We start from the raw sequence: 13,820 nt of genomic DNA, 5'->3' as shown, positions 1-13,820 counted from the left end.
GAAACTAACCTTGTTCTTAATTGGGAGAAATGCCACTTTATGGTTAATGAAGGAATTGTATTGGGACATAAAATTTCTGAGAGAGGTATTGAAGTTGATAGAGCTAAAGTTGAAGCAATCGAGAAGATGCCTTATCCGAGGGATGTTAAAGGTATTCGTAGTGTTCTTGGTCATGCTGGGTTTTATAGGAGATTTATTAAAGATTTCTCTAAGATTTCAAAGCCTCTTACTAATCTTCTTCAAAAAGATGTACCATTTGTTTTTGATGATGATTGTAAGGAAGCGTTTGAAACTCTTAAGAAAGCCTTAACAAGCTGCTCCTATAGTTGAACCCCGATTGGAATTTACCCTTTGAAATTATGTGTGATGCTAGTGATTTTTTGTAGGCGCTGTTCTTGGACAGCGAGTAGATAAAAAACTGAATGTTATTCATTATGCTAGTAAAACTCTTGATGCTGCTCAAAGAAATTATGCTACAACTGAAAAGGAATTATTAGCTGTAGTTTTTGCTTGTGATAAATTTAGATCTTATATTGTTGATTCAAAAGTTACTATTCATACTGATCATGCTGCAATTAGATACCTAATGACAAAGAAAGATGCTAAGCCAAGGCTTATTAGATGGGTACTTCTTTTGCAAGAATTTGATTTACATATTGTAGATAGGAAAGGTCTTGATAATCCTGTTCTTGATAATTTGTCTAGATTGGAAAATATTGCTTATGATCTGTTCTGTTAATGATAGTTTTCCAAATGAACAATTGGCTGTAATAAAGGTGAGCTCGCGAGACAGGTCCTTGGTATGCTGATTATGCTAACTTTATTGTTTCCAAGTACTTGCCTCCAACCTTTTCGAGTTCAGCAAAGGAGGAAATTCTTTTATGATTTGAGGCATTATTTCTGGGATGACCCACACTTATATAAAGAAGGAGTGGATGGTATTATGCGAAGATGTGTTCCCGAATATGAACAACAGGAGATATTGAGTAAATGTCATGGTAGTGCTTATGGAGGACATCACGCCGGAGAAAGAACCGCGCAAAAGGTTCTACAATCAGGTTTTTATTGGCCAACTCTCTTCAAAGATGCGAGAAAGTTTATTTTATCTTGTGATGAATGCCAAAGGGTTGGTAATATCTCCAGACGCAATGAAATGCCTATGAATTATACTCTTGTTATTGAACCGTTTGATTGTTGGGGATTTGACTTCATGGGACCTTTTCCGTCTTCGGAAGGTAACACTCATATACTTGTTGCTGTTGATTATGTTACTAAATGGGTGGAAGCTATACCTACAAAAAGCGCTGATGGTGAGACCTCTTTAAGAATGCTCTTAGATATTATTTTTCCTAGATTTGGAGTACCTAGATATATTATGACTGATGGAGGTTCTCATTTTATTCATGGAGGTTTTAGAAAAACTCTTGCTAGGTATGGTATTAATCATAGAATTGCTTCTGCTTATCATCCTCAAACTAGTGGTCAAGTAGAATTATCAAATAGAGAGATTAAATCTATCTTGCAAAAGACTGTTAATAAAACTAGAAAGAATTGGGCTAGTAAATTGAAGGATGCACTTTGGGCTTATAGAACTGCTTATAAAAATCCCATGGGAATGTCACCTTATAAAATGGTTTATGGGAAAGCTTGTCATTTACCTTTAGAACTAGAGCACAAAGCTTATTGGGCTGTTAGAGAATTAAATAAAGATCCTAAACTTGCCGGTGATAAGAGGTTGTTGCAATTGAGTTCCCTAGATGAATGGAGAAGTGAAGCTTATGAAAATGCTAAACTCTTTAAAGAGAAAGTTAAAAAATGGCATGATAGGAGGATTATCAAAAGAGAATTTAATATTGGGGATAAAGTCCTATTGTATCGGTCTCGTCTTAGATTATTTGCAGGGAAATTACTCTCGAAATGGGAAGGACCATATGTTGTCGAGGAGGTGTATCGTTCAGGAGCAATCAAAATTAGCTCTCTCCAAGGCAATGCTACGCAAGTGGTGAATGGACAAAGACTCAAGCATTATATCTCAGGTGATTCCTATAATGTTGATGTTGATATTATTCAAGTGGAAACACCGGAGGATTTCATCAAAGGGCAAATTGACAGTCCGCCAGAACTCGACTTTGAATAGGTAATGATCTTGGTAATGAAAAGTACGCAATTTACTTTCCGAACAATATTTTTGCTGTTTTTGGAAAATATGCGAAATTACGAGTTCGAAACGGAGTGGAAAGGACGCACGAGGGGGTGCCACCATAGGGCGGTGCGGCCTGACCTGGGCCCGCGCCGGCCTATGGTTTGGCCGCCCCGTCGCTCCTTTCCGACTCTGGTTCGATCTGGTATTTTCCTTATTTCGCGAAAATATTTGCTATATAATCTCCCGGACCCCTGGAGGTCCGTATATCGTGTTTTCGACGTGTTTTGTTTCGAGCTGTTTCTGCCAGGATCTGTTTTCGGTTTAGAAGCACCATGGCCTCCAACAACAAGGGCAAGGGGCTTTCGGAGGAAGAGAAGGAGGTGCCATCAAGACAAGATCAGCAAGCCGGAGGGAGCAAGCAAATCTTGGTGGGATCTGTTGACACTCGACGTTCTTTTTCTCATAACTTGCAGGGACCTCTACCACCCGCTCTCAGCCTCGACTCTTTCCCCATGATGGAAGAAGTTCTACGGGTTACCGATGAGTTTTGTGATCAATATCGGGCTCTGAAAAGAGAAGTGGAGATACTCCAGGAGGAGAACTGCAGTCTCCGAAGATTGATTGAATACCACTCGATTCGCGTTACAAGGTCGTCATCGCCAACTTCGGATAACAATGAATCTCTTCGAATCTTAGTGCAGAATTATCAAGCTGAGCGAAGACGAAGGAGCTTATTAAGAAGCTCGGGAGGAATTCATCACCACCATCTCCGCAGGAGTAATTCATCATCGGTATTGGCATCCCCTTGGTTTGTTCCAAGCTTGGGGGAGTGCCGCGGTATCACATTATCACTACCTTTTACTTTTATTGTCAAGTAGTGTCATATCATGAGTAGGGAAGTTATCATATAAGATGGGTTGCGTTTGGAAGTATCTCTCCTTTAGTTGGTTGTCTATGTATCCCTTGGTGTGAGTTATCGTTATGGAATATTAATGAGAAGACTTATCATTTACATATTGCACATCTTATTTTAGTTTGCAATCTTTACTATATGATTCACCTTGTTGTTAGTATTGGTATCACTTTGGGAGCATTGAATAAATCTATTTGGTTTTGGCAAACTTAGCATGGGTCAATAGCAACAACACTTTAAGGTTTAAATAGAAAAGAGAAATACCTGTAGATGTTTCATTGTCTTTCTTGTTAGCTCATAGCTTACTATTCTGAAGTAAAATTGTTTGTGCTTACAAGGAAGATGCATGATTGTTTCTATCACATGTATATTAGTTTGTTTCCCTCGACTCTTATGCTTGCTAATTAACCTTGCTAGCCAAAGACCTGTCTTGAGAGGGAATACTTCTCGTGCATCCAAACCTTAACCCAAACCTATGCCATTTGTGTCCACCATACCTACCTACTACATGGTATTTTCTGCCATTCCAAGTAAATACTTCATGTGCTACCTTTAAACAATTCAAAACTTAGTATCTCTTATTTGTGTTAATGTTTCATAGCTCATGAGGAAGTATGTGGTGTTTTATCTTTCAATCTTGTTGGGCAACTTTCACCAATGGACTAGTGGCTTCATCCGCTTATCCAATAATTCTGCAAAAAGAGCTGGCAATGGGATTCCCAGTCCCAAATTAATTAAACTAAATAGACACTCCTCCATGGTATGTGATTGATGGACGGCACCCGAAGGATTCGGTTAGCCATGGCTTGTGTAAGCAAAGGTTGGGGGAGTGTCATCATCATAATAAAACTAAAATAAAAAGGCACTCCTTCATGGTATGAGATTGTTGGCAGGCACCCGAGGATTCGGTTAGCCATGGTTTGTGAAAGAAAGGTTGGAAGGAGTGCCACACAAAATGAAAATAATATGGGAGCCGCTCTTAGGAGGTTGTCTGGCAAAGGGGTTAGAGTACCCGCTACCAGTCGTTGACAACAACAAACACTTCTCAAAATGTTACTTTTATTCTCTTTATATGATTGCAAAACTGAAAAAGCTCTAGCACATGATTTAATCCCTGCTTCCCTCTGCGAAGGGCCTGTCTTTTACTTTATGTTGAGTCAGTAAACCTATTTCCCTCCATCTCAAGCAAGCATTTGAGTAGTTGTGATCAAACCATTATATTGTGATTTGCTACATCATGTCTTTTATTCTTCCTTGTTTAGTACAAATTTTATCTGAATGAATATAGCTTTGCAAGTTATCAATGATCATGAGAAGACCATTATGATTGAGTATGCAAGTTGTGCCTTATAAACTCTAACATGAGAGCGCTGCTCAATAAGATAAATATAATCTGTTAGTTGTTCTCTGACCAAGAACGAAGTTTGCCATCACCAATCATGATTTCTCATGCACCTTTACTTGTGATTACCCTATACTTGTTTCAATATGAGTTATAAGAGGTTGTCTACTATAATGTCCTGTGTGAATGAATATGATGCTTCTTGTCCGTATTTTATTTATCGACTCTTCACTCCATAAACATGTGGTCATGTCTATCGAGCTCAGTTTCGCTTGGGGACAAGCGAAGTCTAAGCTTGGGGGAGTTGATACGTCCAATTTGCATCACTATTTTATATCATAATTTGCTGTTATTCATTGATATATTTCATATTGGGACACCTTACTTATGTTAGGTCATCTATTTTGCATGTTGCATCATGATTGGAGGATCGAACAGCGGAGCCGGGATTCTGCTGGAAAAAGCACCGTCGAACGCAATATTTCGGAAGATCAACTACGGAAGGAAATTATACCAAAAATCCTATTTTTCAAGATGACGGAGGAAGCCGGAAGGAGGAGCCGGGGAGGAGCCGGGGGTGGGCCCACACCCTAGGGCGGCGCGGCCCAGGCCCTGGTCGCGCCGCCATGTGGTGTGGAGGGCCCACGGCCCCTTTCGCCTCCTTTTCTTCGCCAAACCCTTCGTCCCGAAGACCTAAGCCACAGAGGGTACCTCGCGAAGAGTTACAGCCGCCTCTGCGGGGCGGAGAACACCAGAGAGAAAAGAGCTCTCCGGCGGGCAGGAATCCGCCGGGGAAATTCCTCCGGGAGGGGAAATCGACGCCATCGTCACCGTCATCGAGCTGGACATCATCGCCATCACCATCATCATCATCTCCACCATCATCACCGCCGTCATCACCGCTGGACACCGTCACCGCCATAGCAATTTGGGTTTGATCTTGATTGTTTGATAGGGGAAACTTTCCCGGTATCGATTTCTACTTGTTGTTGATGCTATTGAGTGAAACCATTGAACCAAGTTTATGTTCAGATTGTTATTCATCATCATATCACCTCTGATCATGTTCCGTATGATGTCTCGTGAGTAGTTCGTTTAGTTCTTGAGGACATGGGTGAAGTCTAAATGTTAGTAGTGAACTATGGATGAGTAATATTCAATGGTGTGATATTTAAGTTGTGGTGTTATTCTTCTAGTGGTGTCATGTGAACGTCGACTACATGACACTTCACCATTTATGGGCCTAGGGGAATGCATCTTGTATTCGTTTGCCAATTGCGGGGTTGCCGGGTGTGAGAAACCTAAACCCCCGTTGGTATATCGATGCGGGGAGGGATCGCGAGGATCTCAGAGTTTAAGGCTGTGGTTAGATTTATTTCTTAATTACTTTCTTGTAGTTGCGGATGCTTGCAAGGGGTATAATCACAAGTATGTATTAGTCCTAGGAAGGGCGGTACATTAGCATAGGTTCACCCACACAACACTTATCACAACAATGAAGATTATTTAGCCGTATGTAGCGAAAGCACTAGACTAAAATCCCGTGTGTCCTCGAGAACGTTTGGTCATTATAAGTAAACAAACCGGCTTGTCCTTTGTGCTAAAAAGGATTGGGCCACTCGCTGTAATTATTACTCTCGCACTTTACATACTCGTACTTTATTCAACTGTTACATCAAACCCCCCTGAATACTTGTCTGTGAGCATTTACAGTGAATCCTTCATCGAAACTGCTTGTCAACACCTTCTGCTCCTCGTTGGGATCGACATTCTTACTTATCGAAGATACTACGATACACCCCCTATACTTGTGGGTGATCATTTATCTAGTTTGCTTTATTTACTGTTGCTAAAATGGCCAACCCTGAAAATACTAAGTTGTGTGACTTCACAACCACAAATAATAATGATTTCTTATGCACACCTATTGCTCCACCTGCTACTACAGCAGAATTCTTTGAAATTAAACCTGCTTCACTGAACCTTGTTATGCGAGAGCAATTTTCTGGTGTTAGTTCTGATGATGCTGCTGCCCATCTTAATAATTTTGTTGAACTATGTGAAATGCAAAAACATAAAGATGTAGATGGTGACATTATAAAATTAAAATTGTTCCCTTTCTCATTAAGAGGAAGAGCTAAAGATTGGTTGCTATCTCTGCCTAAGAATAGTATTGATTCATGGACTAAATGCAAGGATGCTTTTATTGGTAGATATTATCCCCCTGCTAAAATTATATCTTTGAGGAGTAGCATAATGAGTTTTAAACAATTAGATACTGAACATGTTGCTCAAGCATGGGAAAGAATGAAATCTTTGGTTAAAAATTGCCCAACCCATGGACTGACTACTTGGATGATCATCCAAACCTTCTATGCAGGACTAAATTTTTCTTCACGGAATTTATTGGATTCAGCTGCTGGAGGTACCTTTATGTCCATCACTCTTGGTGAAGCAACAAAGCTTCTTGATAATATGATGATCAACTACTCTGAATGGCACACGGAAAGAGCTCCACAAGGTAAGAAGGTAAATTCTGTCGAAGAAACCTCTTCCTTGAGTGATAAGATTGATGCTATTATGTCTATGCTTGTGAATGATAGGACTAATATTGATCCTAATAATGTTCCGTTAGCTTCATTGGTTGCACAAGAAGAACATGTTGATGTAAACTTCATTAAAAATAGTAATTTCAACAACAATGCTTACCGGAACAATTCTAGTAACAACTATAGGCCATATCCTTATAATAGTGGCAACGGCTATGGTAATTCTTATGGGAATTCTTACAACAATAATAGGAGTTCACCCCCTGGACTTGAAGCCATGCTTAAAGAATTTATTAGTACACAAACTGCTTTTAACAAATCTGTTGAAGAAAAGCTTGGGAAAATTGATATACTTGCTTCTAAAGTCGATAGTCTTGCTGCTGATGTTGATCTTTTGAAATCAAAAGTTTTGCCTAATGAAAATCATCATAATAAAATTGTTACTACAGCAAATGCCATCCAAGTTAGAATTAATGAGAATATAAGATTAATGGCTGAACTGCGTGCTAGGTGGGATAGAGAAGAAAATGAAAAACTAGCTAAAGAAAAGAATGTAGCTAAAGTTTGGACTATTACCACCACTTGTAATGCTAATGCTACACATGTTGCTGCACCTCCTACTAATAATAATAAAAGAATTGGTGTTAGCAATGTTTCCACTTCTAATGCAAAGCGCGAGAAAGCTGCACAGAAAGCGCTAAAATCGCTGAAACTGCCTGCGATAAAGCTGCTGAAATTTTTTCCAACATTGGGGATGATGATCCCATTGCTTTAGATTATAATGGTTTGAATTTTGATGATTGCCACATCTCTGAAGTTATAAAATTCTTGCAAAAACTTGCTAAAAGTCCTAATGCTAGTGCTATAAATTTGGCTTTCACACAACATATTACAAATGCTCTCATAAAAGCTAGAGAAGAGAAACTAGAGCGCGAAGCCTCTATTCCTAAAAAGCTAGAGGATGGTTGGGAGCCCATCATTAAGATGAAGGTTAAATATTTTGATTGTAATGCTTTATGTGATCTTGGTGCAAGTATTTCCGTTATGCCTAAGAAAATTTATAATATGCTTGACTTGCCACCGCTGAAAAATTGTTATTTGGATGTTAATCTTGCTGATCATTCTACAAAAAAACCTTTGGGGAAAGTTGATAATGTTCGCATTACCGTTAACAATAACCTTGTCCCCGTTGATTTTGTTGTCTTGGATATTGAATGCAATGCATCTTGTCCCATTATATTGGGAAGACCTTTTCTTCGAACTGTTGGTGCTACCATTGATATGAAGGAAGGTAATATAAAATATCAATTTCCTCTCAAGAAAGGTATGGAACACTTCCCTAGAAAGATAATGAAGTTACCTTTTGATTCTATTATGAGAACAAATTATGATGTTGACACTTCGTCTCTTAATAATACTTGATGCACACTTTCTGCGCCTAGCTGAAAGACGTTAAAGAAAAGCGCTTATGGGAGACAACCCATGTTTTTACCTACAGTACTTTGTTTTTATTTTGTGTCTTGGAAGTTGTTTACTACTGTAGCAACCTCTCCTTATCTTAGTTTAGTGTTTTGTTGTGCCAAGTAAAGCCGTTGATAGAAAAGTTCATACTAGATTTGGATTACTGCGCAGAAACAGATTTCTTTGCTGTCACGAATCTGGGCTGTTTTCCCCTGTAGGTAACTCAGAAAATTATGCCAATTTACGTGAGTGATCCTCAGATATGTACGCAACTTTCATTCAATTTGAGCATTTTCATTTGAGCAAGTCTGGTGCCTCGATAAAATTCGTCAATACGAACTGTTCTGTTTTGACAGATTCTGCCTTTTATTTCGCATTGCCTCTTTTGCTATGTTGGATGAATTTCTTTGATCCATTAATGTCCAGTAGCTTTATGCAATGTCCAGAAGTGTTAAGAATGATTGTGTCACCTCTGAATATGTTAATTTTTATTGTCGCTAACCCTCTAATGAGTTGTTCTAAGTTTGGTGTGGAGGAAGTTTTCAAGGATCAAGAGAGGAGTATGATGCAACATGATCAAGGAGAGTGAAAGCTCTAAGCTTGGGGATGCCCCGGTGATTCACCCCTGCATATATCAAGAAGACTCAAGCGTCTAAGCTTGGGGATGCCCAAGGCATCCCCTTCTTCATCGACAACATTATCAGGTTCCTCCCCTGAAACTATATTTTTATTCCATCACATCTTATGTGCTTTGCTTGGAGCGTCGGTTTGTTTTTGTTTTTGTTTTGTTTGAATAAAATGGATCCTAGCATTCACTTTATGGGAGAGAGACACGCTCCGCTGTAGCATATGGACAAGTATGTCATTAGTTTCTACTCATAGTATTCATGGCGAAGTTTCTCCTTCGTTAAATTGTTATATGGTTGGAATTGGAAAATGATACATGTAGTAATTGCTATTAATGTTTTGGGTAATGTGATACTTGGCAATTGTTGTGCTCATGATTAAGCTCTTGCATCATATGCTTTGCACCCATTAATGAAGAAATACATAGAGCATGCTAAAATTTGGTTTGCATATTTGGTTTCTCTAAGGTCTAGATAATTTCTAGTATTGAGTTTGAACAACAAGGAAGACGGTGTAGAGTCTTATAATGTTTTCAATATGTCTTTTATGTGAGTTTTGCTGCACCGGTTCATTCTTGTGTTTATTTCAAATAAGCCTTGCTAGCCTAAACCTTGTATCGAGAGGGAATACTTCTCATGCATCCAAAATACTTGAGCCAACCACTATGCCATTTGTGTCCACCATACCTACCTACTACATGGTATTTTCCGCCATTCCAAAGTAAATTGCTTGAGTGCTACCTTTAAAATTCCATCATTCACCTTTGCAATATATAGCTCATGGGACAAATAGCTTAAAAATTATTGTGGTATTGAATATGTAATTATGCACTTTATCTCTTATTAAGTTGCTTGTTGTGCGATAACCATGTTCACTGGGGACGCCATCAACTATTCATTGTTGAATTTCATGTGAGTTGCTATGCATGTTCGTCTTGTCTGAAGTAAGAGCGATCTACCACCTTATGGTTAAGCATGCATATTGTTAGAGAAGAACATTGGGCCGCTAACTAAAGCCATGATCCATGGTGGAAGTTTCAGTTTTGGACATATATCCTCAATCTCAAATGAGAAAATTATTAATTGTTGTTACATGCTTATGCATAAAAGAGGAGTCCATTATCTGTTGTCTATGTTGTCCCGGTATGGATGTCTAAGTTGAGAATAATCAATAGCGAGAAATCCAATGCGAGCTTTCTCCTTAGACCTTTGTACAGGCGGCATAGAGGTACCCTTTGTGACACTTGGTTAAAACATGTGCATTGTGATGATCCGGTAGTCCAAGCTAATTAGGACAAGGTGCGGGCACTATTAGTATACTATGCATGAGGCTTGCAACTTGTAAGATATAATTTACATGATACATATGCTTTATTACTACCGTTGACAAAATTGTTTCATGTTTTCAAAATCAAAGCTCTAGCACAAATACAGCAATCGATGCTTTTCCTCTATGGAGGACAATTCTTTTACTTTCAATGTTGAGTCAGTTCACCTATTTCTCTCCACCTCAAGAAGCAAACACTTGTGTGAACTGTGCATTGATTCCTACATACTTGCTTATTGCACTTATTATATTACTCTATGTTGACAATATCCATGAGATATACATGTTATAAGTTGAAAGCAACCGCTGAAACTTAATCTTCTTTTGTGTTGCTTCAATGCTTTTACTATGAATTATTGCTTTATGAGTTAACTCTTATGCAAGACTTATTGATGCTTGTCTTGAAGTGCTATTCATGAAAAGTCTTTGCTATATGATTCACTTGTTTACTCATGTCATATACATTGTTTTGATCGCTGCATTCACTACATATGCTTTACAAATAGTATGATCAAGGTTATGATGGCATGTCACTCCAGACGAGCAGAACTAAGCTTGGGGATGCTGATACGTCTCCAACGTATCGATAATTTCTTATGTTCCATGCCACATTATTGATGTTATCTACATGTTTTATGCACACTTTCTGTCATATTCGTGCATTTTCTGGAACTAACCTATTAACAAGATACCGAAGTGCCGATTCTTTGTTTTCTGCTGTTTTGGTTTCAGAAATCCTAGTTACGAAATATTCTCGGAATTGGACGAAATCAACGCCCGGGGTCCTATTTTGCCACGAAGCTTCCAGGAAGTCCGAAGAGGAGACGAAGAGGGGCCACGGGGGCCACACCCTAGGGCGGCGCGGCCCCCTTGGCCGCGCGGCCTGTGGTGTGGGGCCCTCGTGCCGCCTCTGACTTGCCCTTCCGCCTACTTAAAGCCTCCATTGCGAAACCCCCGGTGCGAGAGCCACGATACGGAAAACCTTCCGGAGACGCCGCCGCCGCCGATCCCATCTCGGGGGATCCGGAGATCGCCTCCGGCACCCTGCCGAGAGGGGAATCATCTCCCGGAGGACTCTACGCCGCCATGGTCGCCTCCGGAGTGATGTGTGAGTAGTCTACCCCTGGACTATGGGTCCATAGCAGTAGCTAGATGGTTGTCTTCTCCCCATTGTGCTATCATTGTCGGATCTTGTGAGCTGCCTAACATGATCAAGATCATCTATACGTAATTCTATATGTTGCGTTTGTTGGGATCCGATGAATAGAGAATACTTGTTATGTTGATTATCAAAGCTATGTCTATGTGTTGTTTATGATCTTGCATGCTCTCCGTTATTAGTAGATGCTCTGGCCAAGTTGATGCTAGTAACTCCAAGAGGGAGTATTTATGCTCGATAGTGGATTCATGTCTCCGTGAATCTTGAGGGGTGACAAGAACCTCTAAGGTTATGGATGTGCTGTTGCCACTAGGGATAAAACATTGGTGCTATGTTCAAGGATGTAGTCACTAGTTACATTACGCGCAATACTTAATGCAATTGTCTGTTGTTAGCAACTTAATACTGGAGGGGGTTCGGATGATAACCTGAAGGTGGACTTTTTAGGCATAGATGCAGTTGGATGGCGGTCTATGTACTTTGTCGTAATGCCCAATTAAATCTCACTATACTCATCATAATATGTATGTGCATGGTCATGCCCTCTTTATTTGTCAATTGCCCAACTGTAATTTGTTCACCCAACATGCTGTTTATCTTATGGGAGAGACACCTCTAGTGAACTGTGGACCCCGGTCCAATTCTCTATACTGAAATACAATCTACTGCAATATTGTTCTACTGTTTTCTGCAAACAATCATCTTCCACACAATACGGTTAATCCTTTGTTACAGCAAGCCGGTGAGATTGACAACCTCACTGTTTCGTTGGGGCAAAGTACTTTGGTTGTGTTGTGCAGGTTCCACGTTGGCGCCGCAATCCCTGGTGTTGCGCCGCACTACATCCCGCCGCCATCAACCTTCAACGTGCTTCTTGGCTCCTCCTGGTTCGATAAACCTTGGTTTCTTTCTGAGGGAAAACTTGCTGCTGTGCGCATCATACCTTCCTCTTGGGGTTCCCAATGAACGTGTGAGTTACACGCCATCACCCTCCATTTACTGAGCGAAGGAAAGTGTGGCCCCAGTTCAAATCCGGTCAGTTTCCAGCGGATTCGGCGGGACACCGCAGGAAGCGGGAGGGATTCCCAGATGGCTATCGCGCGCATATTGCATGTGATAGGTGGTGTGTAGGAGGTATCCTACCGCTGCGCGGAGGTCTCGCGCAATAATAAAATGCGCACCATGTAGCTCCTTCACAAAAAAAAGCCCTTCCGGCACCCCGAAAATGGAAAAACCGTCGCCCGTGGTTCGGATTGGAAATCCGCGACCGGGGCCTTGCTTCCCATCCTAAGGCCCACGCACGTGCCAAATATGGCCTCGTTCCGACAAACTATGTGGTCAAACGGGCCGTTTCCTACTCATTTCCCCTAAAAGCCATAGAACTCGAGACGTGATAGCCCTATTCGTGAAGGGTTTTTCAAGATAATTGCCGTATCCCAATTCCGTCTTTTGCGGTGGTTAATAGGACACATAAAATAACGCCACACGGCTCCGCTCGACTTTTTGGCTCAGTTTACTTTGTCAACTTTGCAAAACGGGGCCATCGGGACATGCGGTATGGCCGTACCGGGCGCGCGGGTGCACCCGTCCGCCAACGCGCGAAACGAAAAACATTTAGCACATAAAATGATGCGTCCTAGACCTAAAAACATTTTTCCCTCCATTTATTGAGCGAAGGAAAGTGTGGCCCCAGTTCAAATCCGGTCAGTTTCCAGCGGATTCGGCGGGACACCGCAGGAAGCGGGAGGGATTCCCAGATGGCTATCGCGCGCATATTGCATGTGATAGGTGGTGTGTAGGAGGTATCCTACCTCTGCGCGTAGGTCTCGCGCAATAATAAAATGCGCACCATGTAGCTCCTTCACAAAAAAAAGCCCTTCCGGCACCCCGAAAATGGAAAAACCGTCGCCCGTGGTTCGGATTGGAAATCCGCGACCGGGGCCTTGCTTCCCATCCTAAGGCCCACGCACGTGCCAAATATGGCCTCGTTCCGACAAACTATGTGGTGAAACGGGCCGTTTCCTACTCATTTCCCCTAAAAGCCATAGAACTCGAGACGTGATAGCCCTATTCGTGAAGGGTTTTTCAAGATAATTACCGTATCCCAATTCCGTCATTTGCGGTGGTTAATAGGACACATAAAATAACGCCACGCGGCTCCGCTCGACTTTTTGGCTCAGTTTACTTTGCCAACTTTGCAAAACGGAGCCGCCGGGACATGCGGTATGGCCGTACCGGGCGCGCGGGTGCACCCGTCCGCCAACGCGTGAAACGGAAAACATTTAGCACATAAAATGACG

This window comes from Lolium perenne, chromosome 5, assembly GCF_019359855.2.
Source record: "Lolium perenne isolate Kyuss_39 chromosome 5, Kyuss_2.0, whole genome shotgun sequence".
NCBI lineage: Eukaryota > Viridiplantae > Streptophyta > Magnoliopsida > Poales > Poaceae > Lolium > Lolium perenne.
This window is presented reverse-complemented; position numbering follows the sequence as displayed.